Consider the following 12,742-nt stretch of genomic DNA (forward strand, 5'->3'; position numbering starts at 1 on the left):
TATTTTCGTGCGGTATTCAACGCAGCGCGCGCTAATTAATGCAGCGTGCTACTTGTCGCACGTGCTAATTAACGCACATGCGCTACTTATCACCCGCACGCCATATTAGCCACACGCCATTACGTTCGCAAAACTACTTTTTTGAAAATGACCATTTCCCTGCAAACTGGAGGCTGCATCACTCTAGGGCCAACACAGACTTGAATCAATCCCACTGCAAAGTCCATATTGTGTTGCCAAAAGCTCATTAACTGTACTTTTCTATAATTACCGCCTGCCCCAAGTAGGTGTTAATTTTCGCACAGACTAATGTGATATTTAGCGCGTCTAAGTTTAGTATTATTTCTGCATGAGAATTAATGCAACGCGGTCAAATTAACGCATGCGGATGCACGCTATTTATCGCACGCAATATGCGAATTAACGCATGCGATAATACTTTAGCGAATTGTGCGTTTTTTTTACGTCAATTTTAACGCAAAAAAGCATGCAATAACGCTTATTGCACTTTAGTGAATCAACCCTCCTGTGTTTTTTTTTATAGAGTAGGGCAACATTTCTGTGAGTGCTTATGGCTGTATTTACATAGACCATTCTGATAAAGCTTACTAAGTTTTTACCTTTCCTTCTCCTTTAAAGGGCAATTTCACCTTTTTTATTAGCAAAACTGTAATAACACATAAAACAAGACCCTAAAACCCAAGAAATGTGTTCCAACTTTAAATAACTTGCCAAATTTTGTAAAATGGGAGTGGCATTTAAGGGGTGTGGTCACAAAAATGGGCATGGTCAAAAAAAATTACATGTGCCATTTCTTTTTGTCCCACTCTGCATTTTTCAAATGTTGGGAGGTATGGCCTAGACCCCAGTGCTCCAGATGTAAGCAAAGTTCAGGTGCGGCTTGGCGGCATGCTGCCCCTAAACTACTTCCTTAGGCCCGGGCCTTTGTGATCATGCCACAGATCAGAGCCTGTAGGTATCCTAGGAAGGCCAGTTGTTTTTCTCCCGTGTTACTTTTTGAGTCACAAAAACAGTGGAGTGGAAGAGAAAAGTCACAGCAAAATTAGCCAGTATAATCTTCCACAACCCAAATACTTGTAGGGGTTTTTACATTATGTATGCTGGAGGAGTCTTTTATTAAGGAGATAAGCACTACATAAACAACACCAATTTCTATGTTTTTACCCACAATGCACTTTGGCAGAAATATTTGTGCTAAATAAGCAAAGGCTGGCAGCGAAAAATAAGCATTTGGATGCACATTGCACCATAGGCGGATTTTCAATAAGGCTAGGGGGAGGCTAAGCCTTCCCAAACCTGCTTGGCACATTAAAAAAAAAAAAATCTCACTCCATTTCTGCACTGTCCTGGAAATCTGTTCCTGCAAGCCCGTTCTGCTGTGCTCTGATTGGATCTTTCTTCTTGTGGATTCTCCAATCAGAGCACAGCTTTCTTGACAGACAGTAATTGACCAATCAAAGCACAGATGCAGTCAGGGCTGGGGAGATATTACAAACTGAAGGCAGTGCGGAAATGAAGACTGAAAAGAAGAATCTGCAGACTGTAAACTTTACATGAGAACCAACTCTGAACTTTTGCTGCAGATTTCATCCCACTCCCACAGGTACTATACACAGGTACTATACCCAGGTACTATACATAGGCACTATACAGTTCTAAAGGCTGAATCACTAGCTGGAATTAAATTGTTATTTGCCTTACCTGACATCTATAATAATTTATAATCTATCACCTGTCCTAACAGATCTAGGGTAAGTTAACTCTTTCCCCCTGAAAAAGCTCATTGTGCTTTTATATATTTGTTGTTTTTTTTGCACTATTTTTTTTTTATTTTTGTCATTGTTTTGTTCATTTCTAGTTAGTTACAGTGGGGCCAATGTTGTATATCCGTGCCAGTGTTATAGTGCCAGGGCCTGAATATCTGCCATCTGTACCCACTGCTTCTCACTGCATATAATGTACTGGTTTTGTAAATACAGACTGGGTCTCACTGTATATAATGTGCCTGGGATGTCAGTACCCACTGCCTTTCTTGTTATAAAACTAATGTAAACACATCTAAAGGGGTGGTTCACTTTTAAGTTAACTTTTAGTATGTTATAAAATGGCCTATTCCTAGCAACTTTGCAATTGGTCTTCCTAATTAATTTTTTTGAATAATTTGCCTTTCTCTTCTGCCTCTTTCCAGATTTCAAATGGGGGACAAAAATTATTGCTTTTTATTACTTATTTTTCCATGCAGGCCCCTTAACTATTCATATTCCCATCTCTTGTTTAAACCACGACCTGGTTGCTAAGGTAAATAAGACCCTAGCAACCAGATAGCTGCTAAATTACCAAATGGAGAGCTGCTGAACAAAAAGTTAAATAACTGAAAAACCATTAAAAACAAAAGAGGACCAATTGTAAATTGTCTCAAAATATCAGTCTACATTATATGAAAAGTGAATTTAAAGGTGAACTACCCCTTTAAGCTAACTGATCACAAACACAAATGTTTGTAGATCCCCTCACAGAAGTGCACGTATGAATACTTTTACATCCTAAGCATTTTAGGGTAAAAAAAAAAGCACTCCTACCCGGACTTTTGTACAGAATCCTTGGTCAGTGGGAACGGCAAGAGGTAGTTGCGAGGTTAATTTTTTACACCAGCAGCAAATCCATTAAGTCTCACATTAGCTTTAGGTCAGTCTATATATGGCCCATCTTTAGCCTCCCCAAACAAAAAAGTCACCCTCCCCCTATGCATTGCACCCAAAATTTACGGGGAAGAACAGGAAGAGGATATTGACTATCACTTGCATGTCCTTACTTGCTTACTATTCACTAGGTAGAATTGCGAGCATTTATAGATACAACGCACAGTGGGGGTCACTTATAACGTTCACTCAGCACATACTTTATTCGCATATGGTTGTTTTTTGCATTTTTCCTCTAAATGGTTAAATCTTGCACTACTGTGCCTGCCTTTCTTTTTTTGTGAATCATTGTGAAATGAGCCCTGTGCATAAAACTTCACAGATGGCTCAAAATGAGGTTAAGGTTAGATGAGGTTAAGGTTACACAAGCATGTATTGCATCTATCTAGTGACAGTCTGTATCTAAATGCTTATTGTAGATCACAAGGATTTCTGAAATTCAGTTCCCAGCAAATGCCACTAGATGGCAACATGAGACAACATTTCTCTCATTTTATTTGCATACCTTGCAGCTCTGTTAACTGATGTGTTTCTATTGTTACATTCACAGAAACATTTATCTGTTCGGAAGTCCTTTGTCTTTTAGCATTGCTTTGTCCAAAGTTAAGAATTCAAATAAGTTAACAATCTAAACAAGTCACGCTGAAGGTACAGTACATGTGCATTTTTGTACTTTTGCTTCTTTGCTTTACCTAAAATGTTTTTTTGTCTAGAAATTACTTTATGAAATCAATAAAAGAAAAGGCACGATAATGGAGCCTGAGGGACTATGTGTTAATGACTAAATTTCACAAGAACCCAGCCAGTCAGGCCAATGCACGCTTAGTAATACAGATGCTGATGTGAGACTACACACTATCATTGCTGTCCCATTGTCTCTGGGACAAGTTATAAACACCTTTTGTTCAATTGACTTCAATAACTGATTTAAAAAAATAGCAGATGGCAAAGAAATGTCATAATGCATTTTAATTCTTATTTACTAAATGGGGTAATTAGCAAAGTGCAAAGCAGTAGCACCGTAATTAAAAGGCATCTACAACAACGTTTTAGTTACTGAATTTGTGTGTGAATAGCATAATTAACGGCATATGGTCAGTACAACAAAGTCAGTTGTATGTGTAGTTGTAACATGATAGGGGCTACCATGGATTAAGACAGGTGTTACTCGTAGGGCTTTTTGCATCTGAGTGCTCTGTACTTTGCACTAGGGAAGTATCTCTGAGATAAACACAGTCCCTTTTATTTTTGATGGGCCTTACATTCTGATCTATCAGAAGAAATTACAGTAGCAGCATATAATGTCCTAACCCTAACAGTAAGACTTACAGCAAACTGTAAATCCTTGTCATACCTTCCAAACACAAAAGTGATACTAGCATGTCCTGTTGGGAACTTATATGAACATATATATACTATTTTATTAATATTAAAGACTGTTGTTAGGAATGTCATAGTCAGTGACCCAAATGTTGGGTTTTTCTAACCAAAAAATACACACTGTTATTGTTGAAAGGCCTGCAGAATGCATTTCTGGCACCCAGGCATTTGATTCATTTTTGAAGGTATGCTCCTCTTTTAGCATTATGTATGTATTATGTATGTATAATATATATAGACTAAAAATAACAGGGCAGCAGGATTAGAAAAACTGAATATATAAACTGCATTATTCTGGATATACATTTGAAAGCTTATTCAAAAAGGGGATGGGCTGAACTTTTGTTTGAAAGGCTGATTATGCAACATTAAGAAGGACTTTTTAGTATCTTGTGCTGGATTTTAAGTAAGTTTATACAATCATTTTAACTGGAACTTAACGCCCATTTTGTATAGCTCCAAATCTATAGCAACGAGCTATTTGCTAAGACATACTGTGGACAAACAAAAAGAAGCTCAAAATACCACTAAAATATACAAGGGGCTCATTTACAAGTACCTAGAACGCAAGTGCATAAACACTTTGGGGCATCTAGGGCACAGATACACCCTGCACCTTGAGCCAGATTTAGTATTGCAGTAAGAAATGTTCTCTAATTTCCTTTCAGTCATGTGTCCTAAAAAAAAAAGTATCTTTTGTGCAATCAGATACAAATAAGAACTAAAATGTGTGTTTTTACATCAAATTCTGTGTGCAGCACAATTAGCTGCACATAAGCACATGGCTTAGGGTTGCCACCTTTCTTAAGGAATAATACCAGCCAGGGGATAGGAGAGAGGGTGGGTCAGCTAGGGGTGGGGTTATGATGTAAAATGGGTAGGGTTATGATGCAGAAGGAGATAGACCGATGAATTGATCGGAGGGAGAGAGAAAAGAGCCTAAAATGGAGGTAGGCTTGAGATGGTGATTACAAATTTACAGGCAAAATTTTTAATTTTTACTAGGCCAGTAAAATACCAGGGAACATTGGCATGAAGTAAAGACAGGACTCTTCAGCACCCTGAAGCCACTGGCACTTGCAAGTCTAAATAGCGCACAAGGCTTTTCACTTTTTTAGAACCTAAACAGCAGCTGCAGAATCACAACTTTGATACTGTTTACATGAGGATGCTAATCACTCAAGGCTCTAGGACCTGTGTACCTTGCCAAAAGTTGCCCACTTAAGGCTGATGCCACACGTGGCGTTTTTCCGCTGTGTATTTTCTAATTCTCTCAGCGGATGAAAAACACCTGATATCATCATCCATAGAAATAACTTGAAAAGACGTGAAGCAAACCACACAATGCGGAAATACGCTAGAAAACGCCTTAGCACGGATTTTTCAAGCGTTGGCCGAAATACGGCAGTATTTGCAAAGCAAGCTATTCCTATGTATACACAAAGGCAGCTGCCAGACCTAGCGGAAATACACTGCGTTTTTTGCTATTTCGCACTATTAGCACCATGGAAACGGGATTTGCTTACGTCACCAGTACTAGGCTGAAAAACACCATAGTCAGGGGCTGTGTGGCTTGTGCGGCGTTTTTAGGCCGAGAAAAAACGCAGCGTAAAAACGCCACGTGTGGCATCGGAAAAACGCTTGGCCAAAATTCAGCCCTACGCCTGCTACTTGTGCCTGCACCCGAATGAATGAGATACGCTCGGGTGCAGGCACATGTAGCCGATATACGCATGAAAACGTGAGACTTTGCATTATCTCGCGTTTTCATGCGTATATCGGCTACATGTGCCTGCACCCGAGCGTATCCCATTCATTCGGGTGCAGGCACAAGTAGCAGGCGTAGGGCTGTATTTTCGCCAAGCGTTTTTCCGCTTGCCGAAAATATCAGCCCTACGCCACGTCTGGCATCAGCCTTAGGGTTATGGGACTTCATGTTGACTGCTCTTACCCTTTTATATCCCAACAGTGGGAACACTGTCCATGTTACTAACTGATTTTCAGTGTGTGAAAAAAGCAAACAAACAATTTGCAAGATGGAGAAATCCTAGATATTATTGCTCAGTGAGCTATTTACCTCTGTCAGGGATTTTTATAGCTTTATTTCATTTAGAATAAGAGATGGTTGAATATAATGTGATAAAATGAATTAAGATAATTACTCTATCATTTAGTATTTCCATAAATCATCCCTCAGTCACATGACTCATCTCTTTGCTGAGTTATGGGGAATTCTTTAATGACCCCACTCGCTCCCAGACAAAGCTGTACAAATGGATTTGCAGTATCAGCCTCCATACAACAGAAGGTTATTCTGCCGGCATAACTCATTAATAACACAGCCAGCTACTAATTATTAAATGGAGAGCCGATTTTCCCAACTACGATGTCTGTCGGCTCCTTCTTTAACAGCAGAAGTTCTGGGAGTGGAGGGGGTTAAAGACATATCAAACCATGAACCACGGTTTAGTAAACTTAACTGGCTGAGCCAGCAAAACATTTAATGTTTTTTAATTGCGCAGCAAGGACGCTCCACGCAGAGCCAAGCTTTTCACTAGCAACAGTATGGTATTAAAATTACCAATTGTTTTTCTATGTACATTTTAATTAAAAATGAAAGGGATGTTTATAATTAAACTAAAGAACTTCCGTTTAATTGTTCACAACCCTGTCTGCATCTTCTAGTAAATGTTGCTCGCATGACCTGCCTTAAAAGGGGTACTCTCTAAGAAACATTTATTTACACCTATGAAGCTTGAGTGCCACCCACATATACAATTGTTGAATTAAAAAAAAATGAAGGCTTAATTTCTTAGCAATCAGTTTATAATCTGGTTTTCTTACACTCCAGACACAGACACAGACAGGAGCTGACCTGCTTCATGTACTCCCACTGCTGTGCTTCTCTGTGCTACTGTCAGACTTCTGATGCAGGGTCATTAAGGATCAGTGGGACAGCAAATGCCCTCTTAAACAGAAACATTCCCAAGGCCCTACTATAAAATTTCTTTTAATTTTTCTTTAAACAAAAAAATTAATAACAATATAAGGGAAATCAACGTTGTCGAATTTGTGGGTGGAAATACCACTTACTCATTTACCAAGGCAGCCCTTCATGCAGAGTGCAAAATATGGAAGCAAATGTTCATGTTTTTTTCCCCAACAATGCAGCATTTCCCCATAATTCCACCATGATTATAGATGTTCAATAAATAATATATGCACAAGTTGCAGCACATATATTTTTTATTATATGCAAATGGCATAACATTTAGCTCTTTGTGTAATAATGGAATTAGTCTCTGATTACTGGACACACATAAGTAATGTGTGTTAGTTAAACCTGCTAAAGGATCCCTGGGATTAGCACCAAGAGTTAATTTTAGGGTTCCCATGGACCAATAAGCCCTATATTTATAAACTGTATTGCTTGCAGAGACACCTAGCTCTTAGTTATTTACAGCTCTCTGAACATGACAGCTCATAAACACATGGACATATTTTAAATCATTATAGCAAACATCTCCAGCACTGCTCCACCCGGATTTATAAAAATAATCACATGACCAACATTTATCATTTTAATGTAAAAAGCTGGTCACAATTTAGATTGCATGTAAAGGGGGGAACTTTAAAAATAATGCAGAAATGCTTTTCTCAATTACTTCAAAAGCTTATAAGAGAAAGGGTCACTTTTATAGGGCATTGCACTGATGGGCCACCACATATAGTTGCGCTCAGTGGCACTCAATCCTTCCTGCATTCCAAATTATGCACTGCTATGTCAATTGAAGCACAGCTGGTCAGGTGGTGACCAGTGGCATAAGTATATAGGAAGCAGACCCTGCGGTCATGGGGGGGCGGGGGACAGGGGGGCCTGGATCGCGGGGTCTGCTTAATCTATATTCATTCTAATCACCAAAGTTTTGTATGCCCACTGCAAATGCATGTTAGAGCACACAGGGAGGGGAGCGACGGCTAATAACCTGTGTGTGCTGGGCCCCTCTGAAGATTTTCTTTGCAGGGGGGCTGGCACGCCCTGGTGGTGATAGTAGCTCCAGATTCCCTCAGTGCCCTGCGTCAGTAATCGCAGGGCACTTGTGGCTAAAGAATCAGATCCAGACATCCTTCACATGACTCTGGAACTAGCCGCAACTATATCTGATTTATGGTGAACGCATATGCAGTTGTGTCTATTTTGACACAGTTGCATCTGACGCAACTTGCAAGAGTCAGACGCAGCACAATTGTGTCCGATTCAATGCCTGCATTACGTAATGATGCATGAATTCTGGAAAAACCGGTGCAATGTCAGGGTAAGAAAATGCACCCTAATCTCTTCAAGCTGACTGTATCCTGAATGGCACCAATGTCAATCTTTTTTCTCATAAGAAATACACTACTAATACACTCCAAAGCCGCAAAGCAGGTTTCACTCTTGCTTTACAAAACAGAAGGGAGCCACTAGCAATGAACCTAGTTCATATACATATCAATGCATGTTATACAATCTAGGCTTTCACATTTGACTGCTCCTTATTATACTGGAGGAGGATGATGCTCTAAAATCTGATTCATGATAAGGAGATTATTATAAAACCAGAAGGAAGGGTTCAGTAACAGTGGTTATAAATTACATTGATTACAAAGATAAGGAGCCCAGAGAGCTGCCAGATGATCAGTATTATACAAAATATTCACAATGTGAAAAATGATTCCTCTTTTTCAAACAAAGAAAGTGTTTGGTGAGCTCATGCTCCAAAAGAAAGATTGCATAGTTTAAAGATTGCACCACAGCTCAGCAGCCCCAAATGCATAGCTCCCAACATTTGAAAAATGCAAAGAAATGCTGCGTTTAGCGATGCAAATTTTTTGACCACACCCATCTTTGTGACCACGCAGGTTATATAAAGTTTTAACTCATTTTTTTTAACACATTTTTTCTGCCAAAAGACAACTTATCTAATTAAGTTTGAGAGACATATCTTGTTTGGCATTCAGTGCAGGAGATCAAAGGGAGATGAGGGACTTTTCAATAAAATGACTACAGGAAAATCGTAACAGTTGGGAGGCATGCAAATGCCAGAGGGGCGGCTGTATGATGCCATAGACAGTCACTATTTAGTGGGCTGGTGAGGGTCTGTTTGGGCCTCTGTGTACTTGAAATGCCGGGACTATTTTAAATCACAGTCCAAACCTGGAGCCTAATAAATGTAATGATACCCATACTCATACAGCAGCCTCTGTATTGTCAGCTTCTGTTTGTATTTTTGATCATTGCACTAAATAAAGGCCAAATATTTACAGGCTTAACTGTTGCTGTCAAGTTTGTAACTTAGCCTTGGACATGCTCTGACATGCAGTGGCTCTGATATTTCTCAGTTTGCTCAGGAACTGCTGGCGGTGACCCTCCCTTACTGCTATTTATTTTAGATAACAATAGGGAGTGCTACTATTAAAGTAAAACAACACAAACATTACGTAACAGGAAAAAAAGCACATTATTTACTGTAAATTGAAACGACACTTTCAGTTTGACACATTTACTATGTATATATTATGCAGCAGGAGCAAACATGGATTCCTTTATTGCCCATAAAATATGTTTCCAGGGGAGGGAGCTAGGGGACCTGCTGCCACATCCAGGGACTATGACCCGTGTAAAAGTAGAGAGCACTACAGTTTACCAGAGTGAAATTCCGTCACTATTCATTTCTATGAGATTATCTTTAAAATGGATTGAATGGATTGAAATGCACTTACATTTTAGTACTCAAATTAAGACTTTTTCAATAGAGGACTTTAGATTTGGATTCATCCAAACTGGTATATAAGCAATGGTTATTATCCATGTACAGTTTCAGGTGATAATTACAGGTTCAGTGCCACATGCATTCCTTCCTTTTGCTGACAGTGGCACGTGATCCACAGCAATTACTGTGCCTTTCATTCATCCACTCTTTTTAGCATTGCCAGGTCCAGCCCTTTGGTAAACACAACAGTATCAAAATATCAAAAGCAGTACGTAAGGCAGCATATTTACTAAAGTTCAAATTTTCTTCTCTTCTAACTCTGAACTTCACCTCAATACATCAGGTGTATTTTTACAAAGATACTGCATATTTACCTAAAATCAGAGTATACTGACATAAGTTTTCTGAGTTTTCTGCAAAAATTCAGCAGTGTATTTTTTCCCATACAGAGGAGGAGAAAATTTGCTGTGGTGTAAAAAAAAAAAAAAGGACTTTTTCATCAATCTTATAACAGAATGCTGTACGAATGTAAAGCAAGCTTTACATGTTTAACTACCTCCAAAAAGGCAACCACATTTAGGTGTAAAAAAACTAGAGCTGAGGCATATGAGGCCCAGTGGTACACTTAAGTGGGCATTTACTAATGTTTGTTTTTTTATCCCCACGATTCATGTTTTTTGTGCTGAAACTCATTTTTTGAGAGGAAAATAGTTTTTTTTGTTCTGCATTTTGATTCGTTTATGCTTTTTATATCCGGATCTCTTAATAAATGACTAGGCGTTTGTGGTTTTAGCGAAAATGAGTTTCTTTGTGGTTTTAAAAAACTCTAAAACCACGAAAATCAGAATGTTGATAAATCTGCCCCATACTGAAAAGCAGTTTAATAATGACACTGGGTGGTCCGGTCTATAAAAGAACAGTTCAGTGTAAAAATTAAACTGGGTAAAATAGATAGACAATGCAAAATAAAAAATATTTGTAATATAGTTAGTTAGGCAGAAATATAATCTACTGTATAAAGGCTGGTTTGAGCAGATGTCTAAAATAATAGCCAGAATTCTACTTCCTGCTTTCAGCTTAGTTAGTTGGTGACTTTAAGGGGGGCCACATGGGACATAACTCAAATGCAAACTAATTGAACAGTTATGTCCCATATGCCCCCCCCCCCCCCCTCAAATCACTGATTGGCTACTGACAGCTAACAGCTTAGAGAGCTGAAAGCAGGAAGTAGAGTTCTGCCCATTATGTTACATATCTGCCCACTCCAGCCTTTATATATTACATTTTTGCCTAACTAACTATACTACAAATATTTTTTAGTTTACACAGTCTATTTTACCTAGTTTCATTTTTACACTGGACTATTTCTTTAAATCTGAACCACACTTGGTAATGCAGAATAAGAAAAGAGCTTTTACTCTGTGTCTTGACGAATTAGTGTTTTAGTAGTCATGGTGCTGAAATGGACCTCATGTCCCTGGTATCAGTTCAACTGCACGTCAGAATTTGGTACCATTCTTTTTCAATATTATGTTTCTACTGTAAGGATATAATCCAACACCCTATGGTTAGCCAAAATGTTACCTCTTAAATGTCTGCCAAAAATATAAAAACTTGTAATGCAATGAATAAATTGTGGCCAGACTTACTTCAGAGACCAGACATCTTTTATGAATATGTATGAAGTATGCTTTTAAGAGCAGTGAAAAGTTCACCATTATAATGTTGCAGTATTTAAACATATGTGTTTGTGACCTCGTGTTTAAATCATGCTTATGCCGTTGCTTTTGTCAGCTAAGACCATATGGTCTTCTATTTTTCTTTCACTTTTTAAAGCAACTTAATTGCATCTGCATAGCAATTAGATTTATTCATAAATTGAATGAATAATGCATTAATGTATTCTTACTGTGTAAAGCGGAAGCTGAATTATGCATAAAACTAGTTCAACAAAACAAGCGAGTAATCATGGTTGTTATTTATTGGATGAATTAGCATGTCTTCTGTACAAGCAGTATTTTATTTGCGCAAACATCCTACTGGTAAGGGAAGGAAAAAATATCACCACAGGATAATGATCTGAGATAAGATACCTCAAATTAATCCAATGGCATAATTTATCAATGCCCTATTTAATTGTGGAAATTTAAATCAAATATTAACTTGGAAATTCTAAGTTGTGCACAAAATGCCTGTAGTCAGCTGCTCGTTCCACAATAAACAGAAATATCTAACAGTATGGGGCTGATTTGTCAACATTGGAATTTAATTTTTTTCCGTAATTTTAATTCCAAATTCAAATTAGGGATTTCAGGACTTAAATCTTCAACAGCTATTAAGTGCAAACATTTTGAAAAACTTGAATGTAAAACTAAAACTTAATGTAGAAGTGGGAGGCCTAAGCAAAAAAATGCATGTATTTTTTTTTTATTACTTTTTTTGAGTTTTTGCGAATATTTTTGAGAGCTTGTTGAGCCATTAAAAATAATGAGTAGAATGTGAATTTCATGCATTCAAGTTGTTTTTTTTGCAGCTTAATTCAATAAAAAAAATTTATATTCAAATTTTTAAATAAATTTCGAGTTTATTTAAATTGAAAAAAAAAAAAAAACATTCACAAATGTGAAAACTTATAAATAATCCTTCTCATGTGTTGTAGGGACACAAATTATCCATGAGTTTAATTATCTGTAGCAAGCAATGATTAAAAAACAGCAGTATAAAAATATACTATTTGGGATCTGTATTGATAAGGTTGACATTTACAAGTATAGGAACACTTATCCAGAAACCAGAAAGCTTAAAATTACTGAAATACCATCTTTCATACAGTCTACTTTAAGCAAATAATTTCTTTTTTCTCTGTAATAACAAAACAGGGCCTTGTAC

General features: G+C 37.8%; 1 protein-coding gene across 4 annotated transcripts in view; it reads right to left on the bottom strand.

Moving 5' to 3' along the window:
• Positions 1 to 12,742, bottom strand: part of ccser1 (coiled-coil serine rich protein 1) — a 425,689-nt gene that overhangs the window by 325,376 nt on the left and 87,571 nt on the right. Inside the window, exon 1 of one of the 4 annotated variants that reach the window (XM_031903180.1) lies at positions 10,228 to 10,294. The exons of the other annotated variants lie outside the window; for them this stretch is intronic. The gene's annotated coding sequence lies outside the window, so the exon portion shown is untranslated. Of the gene's footprint in view, positions 1 to 10,227; positions 10,295 to 12,742 lie in introns of those variants that run through there. 4 annotated transcript variants of the gene reach the window in all.

This window comes from Xenopus tropicalis, chromosome 1, assembly GCF_000004195.4.
Source record: "Xenopus tropicalis strain Nigerian chromosome 1, UCB_Xtro_10.0, whole genome shotgun sequence".
Lineage (NCBI taxonomy): Eukaryota > Metazoa > Chordata > Amphibia > Anura > Pipidae > Xenopus > Xenopus tropicalis.